This window comes from Arvicola amphibius, chromosome 8 (assembly GCF_903992535.2).
Source record: "Arvicola amphibius chromosome 8, mArvAmp1.2, whole genome shotgun sequence".
Classification (NCBI taxonomy): domain Eukaryota; kingdom Metazoa; phylum Chordata; class Mammalia; order Rodentia; family Cricetidae; genus Arvicola; species Arvicola amphibius.
This window is the reverse complement of record NC_052054.1, coordinates 112,056,622-112,075,111: the sequence shown is the minus strand read 5'-3', so window position 1 is coordinate 112,075,111 and position 18,490 is coordinate 112,056,622. Positions and strand designations below refer to the sequence as shown.

At 44.2% G+C, this 18,490-nt stretch overlaps 1 protein-coding gene across 1 annotated transcript in view; it reads right to left on the bottom strand.

The window, feature by feature from the left end:
* The window catches only part of Ap1s3 (adaptor related protein complex 1 subunit sigma 3), a 68,609-nt gene extending 50,402 nt beyond the window's left edge, over positions 1 to 18,207 (bottom strand). Inside the window, exon 1 of the transcript XR_005286616.1 lies at positions 18,080 to 18,207. The gene's annotated coding sequence lies outside the window, so the exon portion shown is untranslated. The remainder of the gene's footprint in view (positions 1 to 18,079) is intronic.
* Between the last annotated feature and the right edge of the window lie 283 nt (positions 18,208 to 18,490).

Genomic DNA, 18,490 nt, shown 5'->3' with positions numbered 1-18,490 from the left:
CTGTATGCTGTGAAAGGGGCTGCTGGTCACCAACACGAGCCTTGGTTTGACGGTCATAAAGATATAGAACCCCAGACTCAGCGTACCACAGACTAGTCACAAAAGACTACAGGCAATCTCACATAACTTCACAACTAAACTTTAAAAAGCTGGTAATGAGATTAACCTTCTGTACAAGAAATAGTCCAATCAACAGGACCATGGTATAATCATAGTGTGTCTTTGTTAGGGTTTCTATTGCTGTGAGGAGACACCATGACAACTCTTATAAAGGAAAACATTTAATTGGGGATGACTTACAGTTTCTGAGGTTTACTCCATTATCATCATGGCAAGAAGGAGACATGGTGTTGGAGAAGGAGCAGAGAGTTCTACATCTTGAAGGCCACTGAAGAAGACTGACCCATTGTGTGTGGCTTGACCTCAAAGCCTGTCTCCACAGTGACACGCTTCCTCCAACAAGGCCATGCCTCCTATGGGTCATACATTCAAACACATGAGTCTATGGGGCCATACTGTTGCAGGATATTTGATCACACTGTGAAACCTGGGATGTGTTAATAAAATGACCCTTGGATCAGGGAGTGGAGTCAGCAATTAGTTGATAGGATTTAGCCATAGAGAGTATTGGGAAGCCAGGAAGATGGATAAAGAGATACACAGGAAGAAATAGTGAGAGACTTAGAATTTGCAGTCTTTTTGGTTTGGGGTAGTGATTCCCCGTTGTATGATGTGAATACCATTGATTAATAAAGAACAGTTTTGGGACTGCACAGCGCAGAATAGAGGTAGATGGGGAAAACTAAATTGAATGCTGGGAGAAAGAAGGTGGAGTCAGAGAGAAGCCATGTAGCCCCACCAAAGAGGAAAGACACAAGAACTTTACCGGGTAAGCCGCAGCCTCATAGCAATATACAGATGAATACAAATGAGTTAAATTAAGATGTAAGAGTGAGCTAGAAATATGCTTAAACTATTGGACAAGCAGTGATTTAAATAATATAGTTTTGTGTGGTTATTTTGGGGCTGAGTAGCTGGGAACAAACAAGTGGCCTCCTACAACAGGGTAGCTGGAGAGATACTCTCTTACTGGCTCTCTGGCCAAAAGGGAAGGTCAGATGGTTGCTTTTTGGCCTCTCTAATCTAGCTGGTTTTCACTACATCTGATTCCCAAGTCTTTCATGGTAAATAGAATGATAGAGACTTAGTTAAATACTACATTTGGCAGCAGTGGCAGAGCAAGTAAAGGCCACAGACTGAACAGTGGAGCACTAACGGTTGGGCTGCAGGGCCACAGAAAATAGTTAAAATATCAGTAGACTCAGGTGCAGCCACTAAACTGATGGTAAAACATCACTATACCTATTCAAACCACCACACAGTACAGGAAGACAGGGCTGGGATGACAGTCAAGCAGCCCTGCACAGGAGTCTACTGAAGCCTACCTGAAGACAGATGTGTCTATGGCTAGAAAAGGAGACTTAGCTGGAAGCATCCATGAACACACCTCCAGGAGGAAAGGTGATGTCTTAGTCAGTGCTCTACCGCTGTGAAAAGACACCACGACCATGGTAATCTTACACAAAAAAAGCATGTAACTAGGAGCTTGCTTTCATTTTCAGAGGCTTAGTCCATTATGATGGCAGTCCATCATGGCAGATAACATGGTGGCAGAGGGCACGGCAGCATGCAGGCATGGCGCTGAAGAAGTAGCTACACCCTAATCAGCAGGCAGAGAGAGAGAGAGAGAGAGAGAGAGAGAGAGAGAGAGAGAGAGAGAGAAAGAGAGAGAGAGAAACTGGACCTGACATGGGTGCTTTGGAAACCTCAAAGCCCACCCCCAGTGACACACTTCCTTCAACAAGGGCACACCTGCTCTAACAAGGCCACGCCTCCTAATCCTTAAAATCCTTTCAAATAGCTCCACTCTCTAGTAACTAAACATTCAAATATATGAGCCTATGGTGGAAGCATTCTTATTCAAACCACCACAGGTGTCCTCACAGATCATGAAATTTAGCTGTTCACCTAGAGTGGAGATAGATGCAACCAATGAGTTAGAAATCGTCTCCCATTATTGCTACCCTGACTCTAATTTCTCCCCTCAAATGTTCTGACTCCTCCCGACAGAGACTCAAACATGTGGAACAACTAATGGGGACGTCATATTCCACATGACAGTTTACACCAGGAAGTGACCCATCACGTAGCTGGTATAATGCTGGGTACTTTCTTCTGTGTTATAATTGGTAGAGCCACATACTAGGCCTCGTATCACAGAGAAGGCAAAACTATGGTGGCATTTAAGAAGTGTCCCCCACCCAAGGGCGAGTTATTGAGCCAAGATTGAACTCTTTTAGGTTTATAAAATATGCCCAACAATTAAGGGCACTCTGAAAGAAATGGGGTGTTTGTAGACTTCCTGGAAATACATGTGAGATTTCAGATAATTATAGCCATTGCTGTAGAGAAATAACCCTGAAATTATAGTAGGTTTTTTTTTCTCCCATTGAGATAAAGTTTCACTGTACAACCCAGGTTGGCCTAGAATTAGTGATCCTCCTACCTCCTGAGCACTGGTATTACACGGGTACACCACTTCATCTTATTGTGCCTTTTCATGGTTAGCTTACAAAACCCTGAGAACTACGGCTCCTTGAAGGTGATATTAACTAATGATCATTTGCATAAGCTTTCATCATGGGGAAGTATTTTCTTTTCTTTTTTTTTTTTGTTTTGCTTTGTTTTGTTTTGTTTTTTGAGACAGGGTTTCTTGGTGTAATAGTCCTGGCTGTTCTGGAACTCGCTTTGTAGAACAGGCTGGCCTTGAACTCACAAAGATCCATCTACTTCTACCTCCCAGATGCTGGGATTGAAGGCGTGTGCTACCACTGTATTTTCAGACTATTTTGATTTCATTAAAGCCAACCCAGGACCAATTGCTTGATAGTGCAGCAGGCCTCACACCCAAATTCCAATATTTGATTCCTTTCAGAGTCTTGTTCTGCCCTCATCAGACCCAGTAAATACTCAAATTTCATGAAGTGTTTTCTGGGAGAAAGCCACAGATGTCATCAGGTTCCTTTTGCTGGGAAGGATCATTCCTTCCATCATCCATAGAAAGTATTTTCTCACTTCTCTCCCCTGCCAAACACTCTGAATAACCACTTTCAAATTCAGCAAACTAACCTAATTTTAGCGATGCATAGTTGCAGGGTAAACCATAAAGTCATTGGCACCCAAGAAATTAATTTTAGTAGTTGGAAGTAAAGCTGTCATTTATCAATCACCCATGGGTGTTAAAAATACGTCAGTTTTCCACAGTTAACAAAAAAAGAACTTTGAGTTCTCTCTCCCTGGTTTGGGTCACTTTTGCTCAAAGTCCTAAATTTTTTTGCTTCTATATCCAGGGCTCTAGAACAGGACATAACTCTTAAGTTAGTAACTGTTTGATAGAAACACTCATATTACAAATATTCGCTACAAGCACAATGATTACTGCAGAGTTGGTCTATTCTGGTCTCTCAATTCTTATTAATAATATACAAGTATTTTCACTAGTTATAAAAATAACTCAGAAGCTAGAAAAATGGTTTACTGAGTAGAGACACTTTCTGCCAAGCCTGAGGATAAAAATAGACACACAGAGGGTAAATAAATAAATAAATAAATTCAGAAAATTGAAAGAAAAACATTGGGGGATTAAGTCTTAATGTAACTTTGACTAGATTTAGTATTGTCTTTAAAAGATCAATGTTTTGACCCTGGAACTAATTTATGGCAGAGGAAATTGCAACAGTTTAAGTTTTATTTGTGTGATGCTTGCTAATCTAATTGTGTCATCATTTGCTTTCTCTCATGATTTACAATGCACTTGTGATATTAATTTACAAATACATCATACTACCTGAAGTAATGGGGTACCATTACTTCAAGGTCTAAAGGTTTTTATCCCAGACCTAAAGTGACATCTTGCAACTGTCTTTTGCAAATGTATATATAAGGCCCAAGAATTGAAGTTTTCATATTGGACCCATGATGCTTCAAAACATCTCACTTTATTTTATTATTATGCTTAATAGGTTCAATGGTTTGGAATTCAATAGGCCTGCACTGACTGACATAAAGCCTCACAGTAAGTATTTCTTGCCTGAATTTTCTTTCAAATTGGCTGTAGGCAAAGATAAATTCAAATTGGTCTGAGTTACAGGTGTGGTTGTCCAACGTACCTAGTTAAACAGAAAGCAAACACCACACCTTTGGAGCCTCAAATCAACAGTTATTCATCTATATATAACTCTCTGTATAATTTCTACCATCAAAAGCAGTGGCACTGTAGGTGAGGACTCTATTTAGTACTCGACCCAACAAGGATTACCACATTGATTATATCCCATACCTACAAAATGAGGACTCCCAGATTTAAATGTGTGTGTGTGTGTGTGTGTGTGTGTGTGTGTGTGTGTGTGCGTGTGTCAGATCTTCTGAAATTCTACTCTCACTCAACATCCAAATGGCTGCACTTTTTTCAGGCCTAAACATTTACAGATTTGGGAGTTCTTTTCAGGGAAAGAAAGCAGTGTTTACCAAACACAATTCTTTGACTAGCCACACCAACAAGGAAGCCACCACAACTTCCTTGCAGGCCCCAAGACATACCATGCTAGAAAACAGCTTACTGCCCAGCTCAGCTGTGCCCCTTGATGTCTGAAATACATTTCTCACCAGTCCAAACCTGTAACAACTTTTAAGACCCTGACCATACCTTTATTTTATATTATTTAAGATACCCACAGTTTAGGATGGCACCCAAGTTGCTCCATTCATGGATACTTAGAAGGCTCAGTTTCTTTTTCTTGATAGCAGTTTTGCAACACAAGAGATGGAACTGAGGGCTTCACACACATTATACACATTATATTAGGTATGTATGTATGTATGTATGTTTATGTGATGTAAGCATGCATGTTACGGCATGTATGCCAAGGTCAGACAACAACCTTGGGTGTTGGCTCTCACCTTCTACTTGGTGTGAAGTAAGGTTTCCTTGTTGTTTCCTGCTGCCATGCCAAGATAACTGCCTTGTGAGCTTCTTTGTCTCCACCTTTCATCAGTCCTTTCAAAGAGCTGGGATTGGAGATGCTCATGGTACATGTCCGACTTCTTATACGGATTCTTCTGGATTTACATTTCCTTCATAAGCATTCCTCTTCTTTATATTCTATTCACTTTGTGTCCCTATTCACCCACACAGCAGACACCCTCTAACACGCATTTATTCTTTTCTGAAAAAGTGAAGGCAGGATCACCACTCCTTCAGGGATCAGCCCAAAGCCTGAACTTCCCATCTCCTCCCTAAACCTTGGTAATGATTAAACAGAGCTTCATACTTTAGGGTTAATTTCACACCTCTGGACTCATCTAGCCTAGCGCATGAGTAATTTCTCCTGAGCACCATGATGAGCTTCTGGTAAACTAGAGATGACTTTAGACGTGTGAGCTCATCCTAGCAACAGTAGCAGTTGAGAACGGAACACGGACAAGTGGGAAATCCCCTGGCACGTGGTGAACAGTCACTCTCCACTCCTCACATCTCCTGGACAAAGGGCGCAAGCCTGAGTATGTCTAGTGCCCTGATCAGACTTTCCCTGGAGGTCAACGAAAAGCCAGACTTCTTTGTAGCTTGTCCTATTTCAAATCACTCAAGAAAAGAGCAAGCAGACACTCTACATACATGTCAGAAGTTCTGGGCAATTTTTAGACCAACTGGAATTGAAAAAAAAAAGCAAAAAACAAAATCCAATAATTTGAGACCCTTTTTTATTTCTTAGCAATGCTTATTTGCCCTTTCCTTCTTGTAAAGATACATTTTTTTTAGTTGTGTGTGTGTGTGTGTGTGTGTGTGTGTGTGTGTGTGTGTGTGTTGGGGAGATGGTGTGTGCATGTGGATGCTCTTCTGCAGAGGCCAGATGTGTAAAATCCCCCACAGAACTAGAGTTACCGGTGCTTGTGAGCTACCCAGTGTGGGAACTTGGAACTGAACTCAGGCTCTCTGCAAAAACTGCACCATCTCTCTAGCCCCCAATTGATTTTTTTATTTAATTCCTTATTTAATCATTCTTAATATGAAAATTTTAAACTTTGTTCTGAAGACCATGCTTAATAGGCTAAACTCACCACCCTACACAGTAATGTCCAATGTTCATGTAAGAGCTTTGATCTCCAGGGCTGAGAAAGTGGCTCAGGAGAGCACTCATGCAGCATGGCCAGGGCACAAAGAAAGAAAAAATAATAATTTTATTCCTACTTCACCCTGCTTGGCATCAACAAATGTATGCCTTGACAGAGACTCTTCAGTTGCAAACAAATTATGTAATGAGGTGGGCAGTGGCATAGCCGTCCCTCCACTCAAAGTTTAGCACCCACAAAATTCAAGCTGTCACCTCATTATCAATATCCCAGACTGTACCTGTTCGCCCTATCTTTTACAAAGACTTTTCAATGTGGACAACATTATATGTTTTGTGTTTAGAGACACGGTCTCTCTCCACATCCTAGCCAGGCTGGCCTGGAATGCATGGCAATCCTCCAGCCTTGATCTCTCAAATGATTGGATTAGAGGAATTAGCCACCATGCGTGGCTGCATTCTTAAAGTACTGAAACCAAGAGATCAAATGGGTTTTGAAAGTCGGCGTTTACACAAACTGCACTTGGATCTGAGGATGTGACAGCATGGTAAAGAAACTGAGCCAGGACAAGTAACTCCAATAACTCAAAAGGCAGAGGCGGTCAGATCAAAGGTTCAAGGCCTGTCTGGGCAACATAGGGAGCAGTGTCTCAACATATAAAGTAAAAAGAGAGCTGGGGACATAGCTCAGGGGTAAGGCACTTGGCTACCAGGTATAAAACCCTAAATTCAATTCCCAGCATAGGAATGGAGGCAGAGAGAAGGAAGAGGAAGGGAAGGAACAGAGGGACAGAAGGACAGAGACTAAAGAAAGAAAACAGTTCTATCTACAGAGTTCTGAATTACTCTTTTTTTAAATGGGATATTCTTATAACGCCTTTCCACCCCACTCCATTTTTGCAGCCGATAACATTTTCTTTATTTATTCAACTAAGTTTCTTATAAGCCATTCAAATATTTTCCTATTTCTCTTCACAACAACCCTATCTGAACTTTTGGAATATGTCCCTGGTGCCAGGCGCTATACAAACTGAACTGGATAATCTCACCAAATGCTCAGGCAATCTTGAGCAGAGCAACCAAAAAACACAGGGAGGGACAGGGCTGCCTACCTGTCCCCCTCTCTACCACATGGTGTCCACACCTTCCTTTAGAAGTGAGCAAGCAGGAGTGTCATGGGGCCGCAAAAGATGCCCAAAGGGTCAGTTCCACAGGGAACACACAGCCAAGTGTGTACACACAGAAACCGCTTTTCTGACTGCAGCTTTGTCACCAGACGGAATCCTGACACTCTTTAATAACATATTCATTTTGCCAGGCGGTGGTGGTGCATGCCTTTAATCCCAGGCAGGCGGATCTCTGTGAGTTCGAGGTCAGCCTGGTCTACAAGAGCTAGTTCCAGGACAGGCTCCAAAGCTACAGAGAAACCCTGTCTCAAAAAACAAAAACAAAAAACAAAACAAAACAAAAGATAATCATTTCATTTACCTCTCATAGCGTCACCTGCAAAATAAAATTTGCCGTGCTGATTGTGGAGGCAAAAAGCAAGAGGAAATTAGGTGGGCAGGCTAAACAGCAGACATGAAAGCTGAAGGAAGGTAATTCAGAGAAAAATCTGAATCTGTGACCTCACTCGTGTGTGTGTGTGTGTGTGTGTGTGTGTGTGTGGGTGTGTGTGCGCGCGCGCGCGCGCAATGAAGCAAGTGGAAGTCAGAGGACACCCAGGTCTCTGCTGGTTTTCTGTTGTATGTCAGGCTAATTGGCCTGTGAGCTCCTGGGGATTCTCCTGTCTCTACCTGAGCACTGCAATTACAGACTGCATTGGTGATGCACTGGCATTTTTTAAAGCTTTCTTTTTATTTATTCTTTGTGTCTTCAACATCATGCATCTCCATCCGGTCATTTCCCTGGCTCTTCATATCTGCCCTTCCTCCCCCTTGTAACCTCCCCCACAAAATAAAATAAAATACAATTTAAGAGGAAAAAAGGAAGGAAAAAAGAAAAAAGAGAAGAAAAAAATCAATCCCACTATGAAAGTGTATCAGGACACACTGGGTCATGCAGTAAACTCTTTTATCCACACATCTTGCAAGTGTTCACTGCAGAGGGTCAGTGGTCTGGTTCAAGGCCTCTGGTTTCTACTACACTATGGATGCTGGGTCCTCACTGGAACCCCTCTTGGTTATCCTGCTGCTGCCCTGTGTCATGGAGATCCTACAGCTTTGGATCTGCAGGACCAGTCCCTTCACATGCTCCAGCAGATGACAGATGGGGTGGGTATTGGGGTGGGCCAACACATAAGCCTGGTTCTGGGACTGGGTAGTTGCAGGGTTGGTCAACTGGCCAGCTCTCCCTTTTCCTCACCACCATGGTGACCTCTCTCCTACATTGCCCTGTCAAGTTTAGCCCTCTCAGAGAGGAGCAAGGGACTAGGCCAGTTCTCTGCTTTCATGTCCTCAGGGTGGGTTACACCTACACCTTCAGGGCCTGCTCTACTTTGTTGTTCAGGCGTGGAGTAGGGGCCATTATCCTGAGTGCTGCAGCTGTTAAGGGCAGGGACAGTTCTCTGGCTCTTGTGGCCTCAGGACCAGCTCTTCTACCTGCCTCCTGCATTGATTGGGGTGGGAAGGGCAGACAGACATCTCTTCCCCTCCTCTGCCACTAGGTAAAAGATGAATAATGGGGACAGCTCTCCCATGCTCACAACTCCTCTGCCAATAGAACTGGCTCTCTCGTATTGCCCAGAAGAGGTATAGGGCTGTTGCAGCTGGTGGGAGACAGGAACAGCTCTCCCACCCTGCCCTGACTTTTTATGTATGTTCTGTGAATGAAAACTTAGGTCTTCAAACTCGCATGGCTAACTCTGTTGCCTGCTGAGCCATCTTCCTAGCCCAATAGCTTCTTTTTGACTTTTCCTTGGAACAATTTATTTGTTTCGTTTTGTTTTGTTTTCAAGGTGTGGTCTCCCTGTGTAGCTCAGGCTGGTTTCTAACAAGCAATCCTCCTGCCTCATCCTCCCCAGTGCTGGGACTGTGAACTTATACCACCACACTATCTTAAACTTTAAGCATGTTTGGTGTCTTCTGAACACAGAGGCCAGTACCAGAAGATGTGACAAACATCTCTGTCATTCCTAAGAAAAGATGAGAAATATCATATGTCTTATTACCAAAAGTCTCTTCAGAGTCAGGAAGATGGAACAAGGCATAAGATTCACTTTCCCTCTCCTCCTCTGAGTGCGCTCTCTCTCTCTCTCTCTCTCTCTCTCTCTCTCTCTCTCTCTCTCTCTCTCTCTCTCTCTCTCTTCTTACATAGAAGGCAAGAGTCCTGCAAGTCTGGCCAAGAAGCCAAAACAGATCAACAAATGCATAGATAACAGATAGGAAGTATGTGTCCACAAACATGTATGTGTACATGTGCATATACATACACATATGTATACATATGAGTGTGCACATGCATTTTATGTAGCCTCTTCTGCTTATATCTCAATTCCATGCCCGGACCCATGAAAGGGAAAAAAAATTACAGTATTTTTCTGAAAATATAACATTACTTTAAACTCTTATTTAAAACTTAAATTTAACATTATGTGTGTATTTAGATATGTATGCTTATCTGTCACAAAACTAAAGGGGATCATCAGAGTGGAAGAAGAAATCTTAAGAAGAAGGGAATAGGGAGTGTGATGGAATCCACATAGTGAGAGAGCAGTAAGGCCAACTGAAGGAAGAAGGGGAGCTGCTGAGCCCAACAGAATGAATAGCAACATGATATACCGACATACATGTTTGGAGATGCTACGATAAAACTTATTGTACCGTGTGCTAACCTAAGAAGTTAACAAGATGGTAAATTTTGAGAAAATGCAAGAGATAGGTTCAAAAATTTTGTTTTGTTTTGCTCTTTTTTTTAACCATCAGACACCTAGAGTCAATTGTCAGAAACAAACATCTTCTTGTATATCCTGCTAGAACTTTTCAGTTCCACTCTAGCTGTATCTGTCTCCTTTTTATTTTATTCTATTTTATAAGATTAGGTCTCACTATGTAGCTTTGGCTAGCCTCGAACTCCCAGAGGTCCACCTGACTCTGCCTCCTGAGTGCTGGGATGAGAGATGCATAATCATACCTTACAGTCTCTTTACACATGTGAGGGTATCCAAGCCAACTAATTATGCCATTTCCAATCAACAGAACAAATAAGGCAGAGCTGGTAAAACCCTGGCATCTCACACCAGGGCTCACCAGAGGGATGTGACATGCCAATGCTTCAGCAGAGACCCACCAGTCTGAAACCCAATGCCACAAAGTGGAAATGACTTCTGATGCCATTATGCAATCATAACTAGCTCAAGAAACAGTCAAGAGGTAGCTAAGACAGGGGGAGGAATGGCCTGATCCCTTCAAGCCAAGAAGGGAACAGCCACCAAAGTCATTGCTATTCCCTTTCAAGCACCACAGCTGGGTCTTCATGCACACCGCATATCTCAGAAACATCAGAATGTCCCATCTATGCAACGTCAAGATCAGCTACAGAACGCTCTCACTGCCCAGCACACTGATAGATTACTCTTCTGCATGATTGAGTCAAGTCTTGGCAGAACTTAGTGACCACCACACCAAGAGCCTAAACTCCATAAGGCCAGGGAGTTTCTGGTCTATTCAAGTCAGTCTCTGAAGCCTCGATCTGGGATGATATCTGTGAACTTAGGGTCACTGCATAAGGCCCTGTGTTCTGGAGAGCATGGCACTAGGTGTAATTCTCTACCATCATTGTCTTCAAATCCCCAAAATGTTTTGAAGAAGAAACCTTGTGTGTTTTTTGGTCTGTGCTGGGTACCATACATTAGGTAGCTAGTGTACTCTATCATAGAGCTGATAGCCAATGCAATTTTATCCAATATCCAAATGAGTGTATTAGCAAAAAAAAAAAAAAAAAAAAAAAAAAGTTGTTTTAGAATGGATCCAGGGGCTGATGTGACGGCTTAGTGCGTAAAGTGCTTGTTATATAAGCACGAGGACCTGAACTCAGATCCCCAGCATCCATGTAAATGATAAGTACTACAGCATGTACCTGTAACCTCAATGCTCCCAGGAGCTCACTGGTGAGCCAGTCTAGTGGAAATGGCAAGTTCCAGATTCAGTGAGAGACTGTCTCAAAACAGAAAGAGGAGAGGTATACAGGAAGATACCTGGGGTCAACCTCTAACCTCCACATCTGCACACAGGAGCTTGCCAGGCAGGCAAACGTACACATGTGCACACACGCAGGTATAAAATGAATACAAGTCAAAAACCACTCTCCCTCCAAGCTTATTACTGTATACAACATTTATCAACTACCTTAGTTGGCAAAAGAAAAGCTGAGTGATAGTGACTTTAGGGTTTGCAAAACCTAGAATATTACCAACCAGCCTTTCCAAGAAAGCGTGCTACCCTAGAACACTGCCTTACAACACTGGCTCTCATATATTCCTATCTAAAAAACAATAGGAAAAGCCAATAGCCGTGTGATACCTGGAAATCTAGCCTGAAGTAGCTAGCCACAAGCAATCTTTGTCTTGTTACTTTATAAGTCAGTGTGGATTTTGTATCTTGAACCTAAATATGTATTGTTGGGTCCCAAGGACATGTAGGATGGTGCGGAAGAATTGTCTGTATTCTGTCAATCATGTTCTAAATAAATGCTGATTGGCCATTAGCCAGGCAGGATGTATAGGTGGGACAACCAGACAGGAAGTAGAGGTGGATCAAGGAGAACAGGAGAATTCTGGGAAGCAGGAAGCTCCCTCAGGAGTCCTGCCCAGACCATGGAAGAAGCAGGATGTGACCTACCCCACTGAAAAAGGTACAGAGCCACGTGGCTGACATAGATAAGAATAATGGCATAATATAACTTATAAGAGTTAGCAAGAAGCCTGAGCTAATGGGCCAATCAGTTTATAATCTTATGGAGACCTCTGTGTGATTTTCTTTGGGACTTGCTGGATGTGGGAACTGGGCAGGACAGAAACTCCAACTAGCAAGTCTGGCTGTGGTGTTATGGTAGGATAAATGAATAACTGAGGTGCCTATTAAAATATCAAAGTGGATGCTGGCTGCCAGGCTCTTCCAGCATTGCAAGTTACAGAGTCCTGTTATTCCTGGCTCCTCTCAGCCCATCTTGCCTCACCCCTGCCCTAAACCTCTCCAGCCTCTGAGCTTCCTTTCCCTTCCCCCAGCTTCTGGTTCCTATAGAATCAGTGATTTATGCCATGTGTTACTTTGGTTCTTCTCTCAATTTCTTCTCCTCTCTTGGTCCCCTCTCTTCACTCCTCTCTTCCCCTGTTTTACTCTCCCCACTCTCCCTCAGTCTCTCTCCTCTCAGGGCCTGGTTCAGTCTGCTGGTCATGTCTACTGTACTTCATTCTCTCCCTGCTCTGGACCCCTCCAGATGCCTCCCTCTGCCTTCTCCTAACCAAACCTAGTAATGCTTATATCCTCATTTTCATTCATGCGTTTGTTTTGTTTGTTTGTTTGTTTGTTTGGAGCCTGTCCTGGAACTAGGTCTTATAGACCAGGCTGGCCTCAAACTCACGAAGTTCCACCTGCCTCTGCTGGAATTAAAGGCATGTGCCACCACTGCCCAGCTTATGCGTATGTTTTAATATAAACACTTTGTTCCAAATTTAAGCGATGTGCCAAGGATGATTCATGGTTGGTTAGCCCTTGGTATTCATTTCTATAATAATGGTACTCAACCTATGGGTCAAATGACCCTTTCATAGGGCTTACATATCAGATGTTTACATTGCCATTCATAACAACAGCAAAATTACAGTTAGGAAGCAGCAATGGGATAATTTTATGGGTGGAGGGTCACCGATCACAGCATTAGGAAGGTTGAGAACCACTGTTCTGTAAATAAGCACACAAAGGAACCAGGCACCTCAGTTTGCAAATCAGTCTTGGTTCCTCTTTTATATATTCAGTTTGGAATTCTCCCATAGCCTTTACGAGTCTACTGAACCTTGACACAAACCAGTCATTTTCACTGCAGAAACCGTGCGTGAGAAGATCCAGGAAAGTCATTAACATATAGGCTTCCTTATGCCCCTCTTCTGGCCGGAATGTACTTTAAGTCCATGCCTGAGTACACCGAATGACTAATGAATGACCATCTTTCTCCCCCAGGCAGGTTTTAGCAACTATTTAGAAAGAGAAATTCTGGAAGCCAGCTCTACCTGTCAGAAAGCTTCCACACTGGGTGCTTTAGGGCAATTTTTTGCAGGCCAGCTTCCTAAGGCGCTCCATTCCCAGCAGGGACCATCTGCGCATTTCCCATGCACTGCTCGGGTTCCTAGCTGATCAAGCTACTAGAAGGTGTATATTAAATACGCCTCTCCAGAGAGGTGGGTAGATCACTCGCATGACTCTAGGGCACTTCTTGTCATCTACAAGCTCCTTTCTCTCAAGTCACAGGATCTTAGAGCTTGAAAAGAGATTTCTGGGTAATGTCTAGGATGTTTCGTGAAGGAAGGCGAATTCCATAAGGAAGAATTATCAGAGGAAAATGAGATATACAGAAAGGAAAATGCTATGGGGGAGACAAGGACCAGACCAAGGTGGAGAGCAACCAGAGTAGAGCTCTGATCTCTGGAAGAAGGACCAGACAAGGTGGAAAGCAACCAGAGTAGAGTTCTGATCTCTGGAAGAAGGACCAGACAAGGTGGAAAGCAACCAGAGTAGAGTTCTGATCTCTAGAAGAAGGACCAGACCAAGGTGGAAAGCAACCAGAGTAGAGTTCTGATCTCTAGAAGAAGGACCAGACCAAGGTGGAAAGCAACCAGAGTAGAGTTCTGATCTCTAGAAGAAGGACCAGACAAGGTGGAAAGCAACCAGAGTAGAGTTCTGATCTCTAGAAGAAGGACCAGACCAAGGTGGAAAGCAACCAGAGTACAGTTCTGATCCCTGGTAAAAGCTCTGGTTATTGTGACCAGAAGATAAAACAGAGGAAGTGATTCATGAGGACCTCAAGAAGTGTGAGTCTCTAGGGACTCAAAGGAATCTGACTGTGAGTGTGTGTGTGTGTGTGTGTGTGTGTGTAGAAGGGAGGTAGTTTTTGCTACTATACCCTAGCTCATAATGGCATAATTCATAGAAACCCGAGGAACAGGCACTGACCACCCAAGGGGGCAAATACACACTGTACCAAATGTTTCTGGACAGTTCTACTAGTAAAACTCCATGCAAAATCTGCAAGCAGATGGTAATATTCAGCACAGAAGGGAAAAAGAAGTGATGGGACCTAAGGAGTAGTCAGCATCATCGGCAGGGGTCAGTACTAACCTCAGTGGTAGTGTTGGGAAACATATGGGAGGAATTTGCCATAAGTGAGAACTTAGAACAACCGGAACCCACCAAAGGTCATTTTCCCTGCTCCTCCCAAGGCCCCCACCCCACCCACTCTAACTGCTGGCCAATAGCCCACACTAAGCCTCAGGGAGGAAAGAACTCATTACTTTGATGGATTCTGTTCCCTTGAGCTGGAATTTAAGACTGCCAAAATATCTCATCTCATTATTTATAAATTTATAATTTATAAATTATATATAATATATATATATATAATAATTTATAAATTTATAAATTATTTCAATTTACCTAAGTCTCAAACAGTAACATTGCTACACCAAGGAGCAAGAGTGGGAGGGGGGGTAGACCTACAGATTGGAGACTGATTTCTCCGTCTTTGTACCTGTACCAACAGGGGTAAGGGTTTTTTTTGTTGTTTTGTTTTGTTTTTGTTTGTTTGCTTGCTTGCTTGCTTTGTCTTTTAATAATCAGATTTGGGAGAGGGGTCCACTTGCACTGTTTCAAATGAATACCAGTCTGACAGAGAAATGGCTTCACAATTCAGTCAGCAAGTTCTCTCTCGTATTTAAAATCACAAACACAAGTTAGGCGTTGTGGCACACTCCTGGAATTCCAGAACTCAGAAGGCAGAGGCGGGAAAATCACTGCAATTATGAAACCAGCCCTGTGGTCAACATACCAAATTCCAAGTTACTCAAGATTAAATAGTGAAACCTTGCCTTAAAAAGTTGAAAAGAAATTACAAACATGGAAACTTCTGAATTGGTTAATATAAATCTATCTCACTCCATATTGCACAAAACATTACCAGAACTAGGTTTACAACAGAATTATTCACATTTCCAAAGGCACCTCCTTTTGGGTTTCTTCAATAGGGGTGATTCCTCTATGATGTTCTTTGGTAGCTTTCAGAGTTAGATGAACTTTTGAGAAGGACTTTTATAATCAAGGCCCACTTCCATTTTCTTACTAAAGGATTCCGCAAAGCCTCTCAACTGCCTCTCTAACTGCCCCCATGCTATTGTAAGGAAAAATAAGGCAACAATAACTAAAAATCCTCCTTCGTCGGCCAGTATTCAATAGTAAATTCCTATTATAATATCTTAAAAATACAGAGGAACTATGGGGGTGTTCCTAAGCATAATAGACTTAGCACTATTTTCCAAAGTGGGGATTTCTAACACAAAGGCAAGTTGCTTCAAACGGCTTGATGAAGATACACACAGACACTAATCAGGCCCTGCACACATGCTATGAAGCCCAGAGTGGAACGGACCACTTTCTAGAAGAAAGTATCACCTAGAGGAGGCAGCAGGAGATAGGATCTAGGAGTCACTGCTGTCAGCAGCAAGGGGTGTGTGCTAGGGCTGGTGAGCAGTAGAACAGCCACTTTTCTTCTCTCGCCCCTGACAGCAGAGCAGGAGGCGCGAAATGCTGCTGAGCACATACCTACAGGAGTGGGGTTTCTTAAAGCATTGTGTGTGTGCTTGTTCATGGTCCTAGGGCATCTCCAAGACAATGAGAACACCAGAGGTCTTTTTGTTTCCATAGGTTATATTCATGGATAGTTACTGCATTAGAAAACAAAACAGAAAAAAAAGAAAGAAAACAGAAAAAAAATAACTTCAGATGTTTACTAATTCAATTAAAAATAATAAAGAGAGGGGTGAGAAAAGAAGAAAGGAAATTAGTGAAAAGAGCGGCATCATATTAGAGTTTGGAAAATCCTTCTAATCTGACCCAGCAGAAGACAGTTGGACTCCCCTGTCAACTACTGCAATTGATTTGTTGTATTGTTAAATATTTCAGATCACTTGGACTCAGGTAAACTTCACTACAGTCTTAAATAATGTGAATTTAAAAAGGCACAACAACATCTTACCAATCCTTATGAGGCTGGGTTTGATCTTGCAGGCCTCTAAGAAAACCTTGGGACCCCTCTGGATATCCAGGCCACAAAGAACGCCTGCCATATATATCATTTAGGAGCAGTTACTATCCCACCAAACAAATGAGCACACCCATAAAGAGGAAGCTCACACAGTTGCAGGTAGAGGACAAGGTGTGACCACCTGGTTTGGAGTTGGCAAGAGTGGCCTGAGTCATGGTGGGGAGGAGACAGCTTACTAGAGGAACTAGTGACAGTATTTACCACCAGGGTGTGAATGGAGGGGGGGCAGGGGGGAATGAGGGTTGGCAGGGCACAGCAACTGGGACTGGGGGAAGGCTGGAGAAACGTCCCAGACTTCTGAAGGTCATTTGTAACTGGGCAAGAAAAACAAACTCTGACCAGATGCTGCCTAGAACACGGGGGTCCTTCCCTCAGATCCTGCTCCCTGCTCCTGCCTATCGAAGTAAGCAGCTTTGGGTTCCATAGAAACTTGGGGGGGCCCCAATCCCACCTCCATTAGGCAAATTGAGCTGGCTGCCTGGGCACACTGTCTCCTTGTTCCTTGGGAAACTTGAGCAAGCCAAGAGAACTGCTCCATTATTTACAGCTGCCTCTTCGCACCACCCTGTATTTACCAGGAACCCTCAACAAACAAAAACAAGCAGGACGAGAACCTCATTGACATCCTCTGGGCTCCCTGTCCGGGTACCCAAGGCACCTCCTCCTTTCCGAATTCACCCAGTGCGGCTCCCTGCGGTGAGGGAAGAGGGCGCCTGCAGGAGGTCACTCCTCTGAGAATTTGAAAAGTGTTCAGCATCTGGAGAAGTGGGACAAGCTACTCTCCCAGTAACTGTACCAGCAGAAAGCCAGCGCGAACCCCAGGTACTGCTTCCATCCAGACAGCTGGACATCTACTTCTGAGTGTCGCAGGTCTCCTGGCTTTCATCTACACACACACACACACACACACACACACACACACACACACCCGTCCTACGCCATCAGTCAGAGGATTCATGAAGCATTGAAAGGGTAAAGTCGGTTTTCTTGTCAAAACTCGAGCGAAACAAAACCCAAACCGCTTATGAAGATGTGCTCCATGGGACCCCGCCCACCTCTCCAGCCACAAACCGGGGTTTCGTTTCTCTTCTTCATCTTTGCTAAACCCTCCAACTGCAACACCCTAAAAGGGTCCTCTAGTCTCGGAGAGTTCAAATGCCACCTCCTCAAAAAGGGCCACCGATTCAAAAGTTGCCTCTCAGCCCGGTTACTTGAGGCTTCTCACTCTGCGAAGTTATCTTTATTTCGCCATTCCATCAGTCTCCTTCCCTCCGCATCCTCTCTTAAGAACGTAAGCACCTAGTCCCCTGCGACATCCCCAGCGCCTGGCTCGGACCAAGCGATTAGCAAAGGAGAATGAAATGAATGAAGCGGCGGTGCCCGGTGTCCGTGGAACTCGCAGACGGGGGAGACCGGCACTGTCCGGAGCAGCCGGGCCAGATGCGCGTGTGACTCCAAGGTACCCGGAGTCAGGCTCGACGCGTGCCCCCTCCCTGCCGCACGTCCGGCCCTGGAGCCGCAGGTGTCACCCGGAGCGCGCACGGCACCGGCCAGCTCCACCAAGATGCACAGCCTGTACTCACCATGGTGGCCGCAGCCGCCCGGGTTGCGACAGCCGAGATCGCCCAGGATGCGACAGCCAGGGGAGAGCGTAGCAGCCAGACTGGCTGACAGGTGAGGCGCCAGCCTCAGACCATGGCTACTTCCCACAATGCCCTCGAACTGAAAGTTTGCAGACTCCACCCCGCGCCGGGTCGCTCCTCCCCCTCAGCTCCTCCCACACACCTTCCTCCCTGCATCTCCCCCCACCCCCGCTCTCAGCACTCCTACTCCACCTCTTCACCGGCCTCCTGCTCCAGCTCCTCCTTCTTCCCTTTCTCACTCACCTTTTCCTCCCCTTTTCTCTACGGCGCCCGCCCTACACTGTACCTCGCCCCGCTCCTCACCACCGCTAGCCCCGCCCAGGGCGGTGCTTGCACCTGCGCGCGCACCTT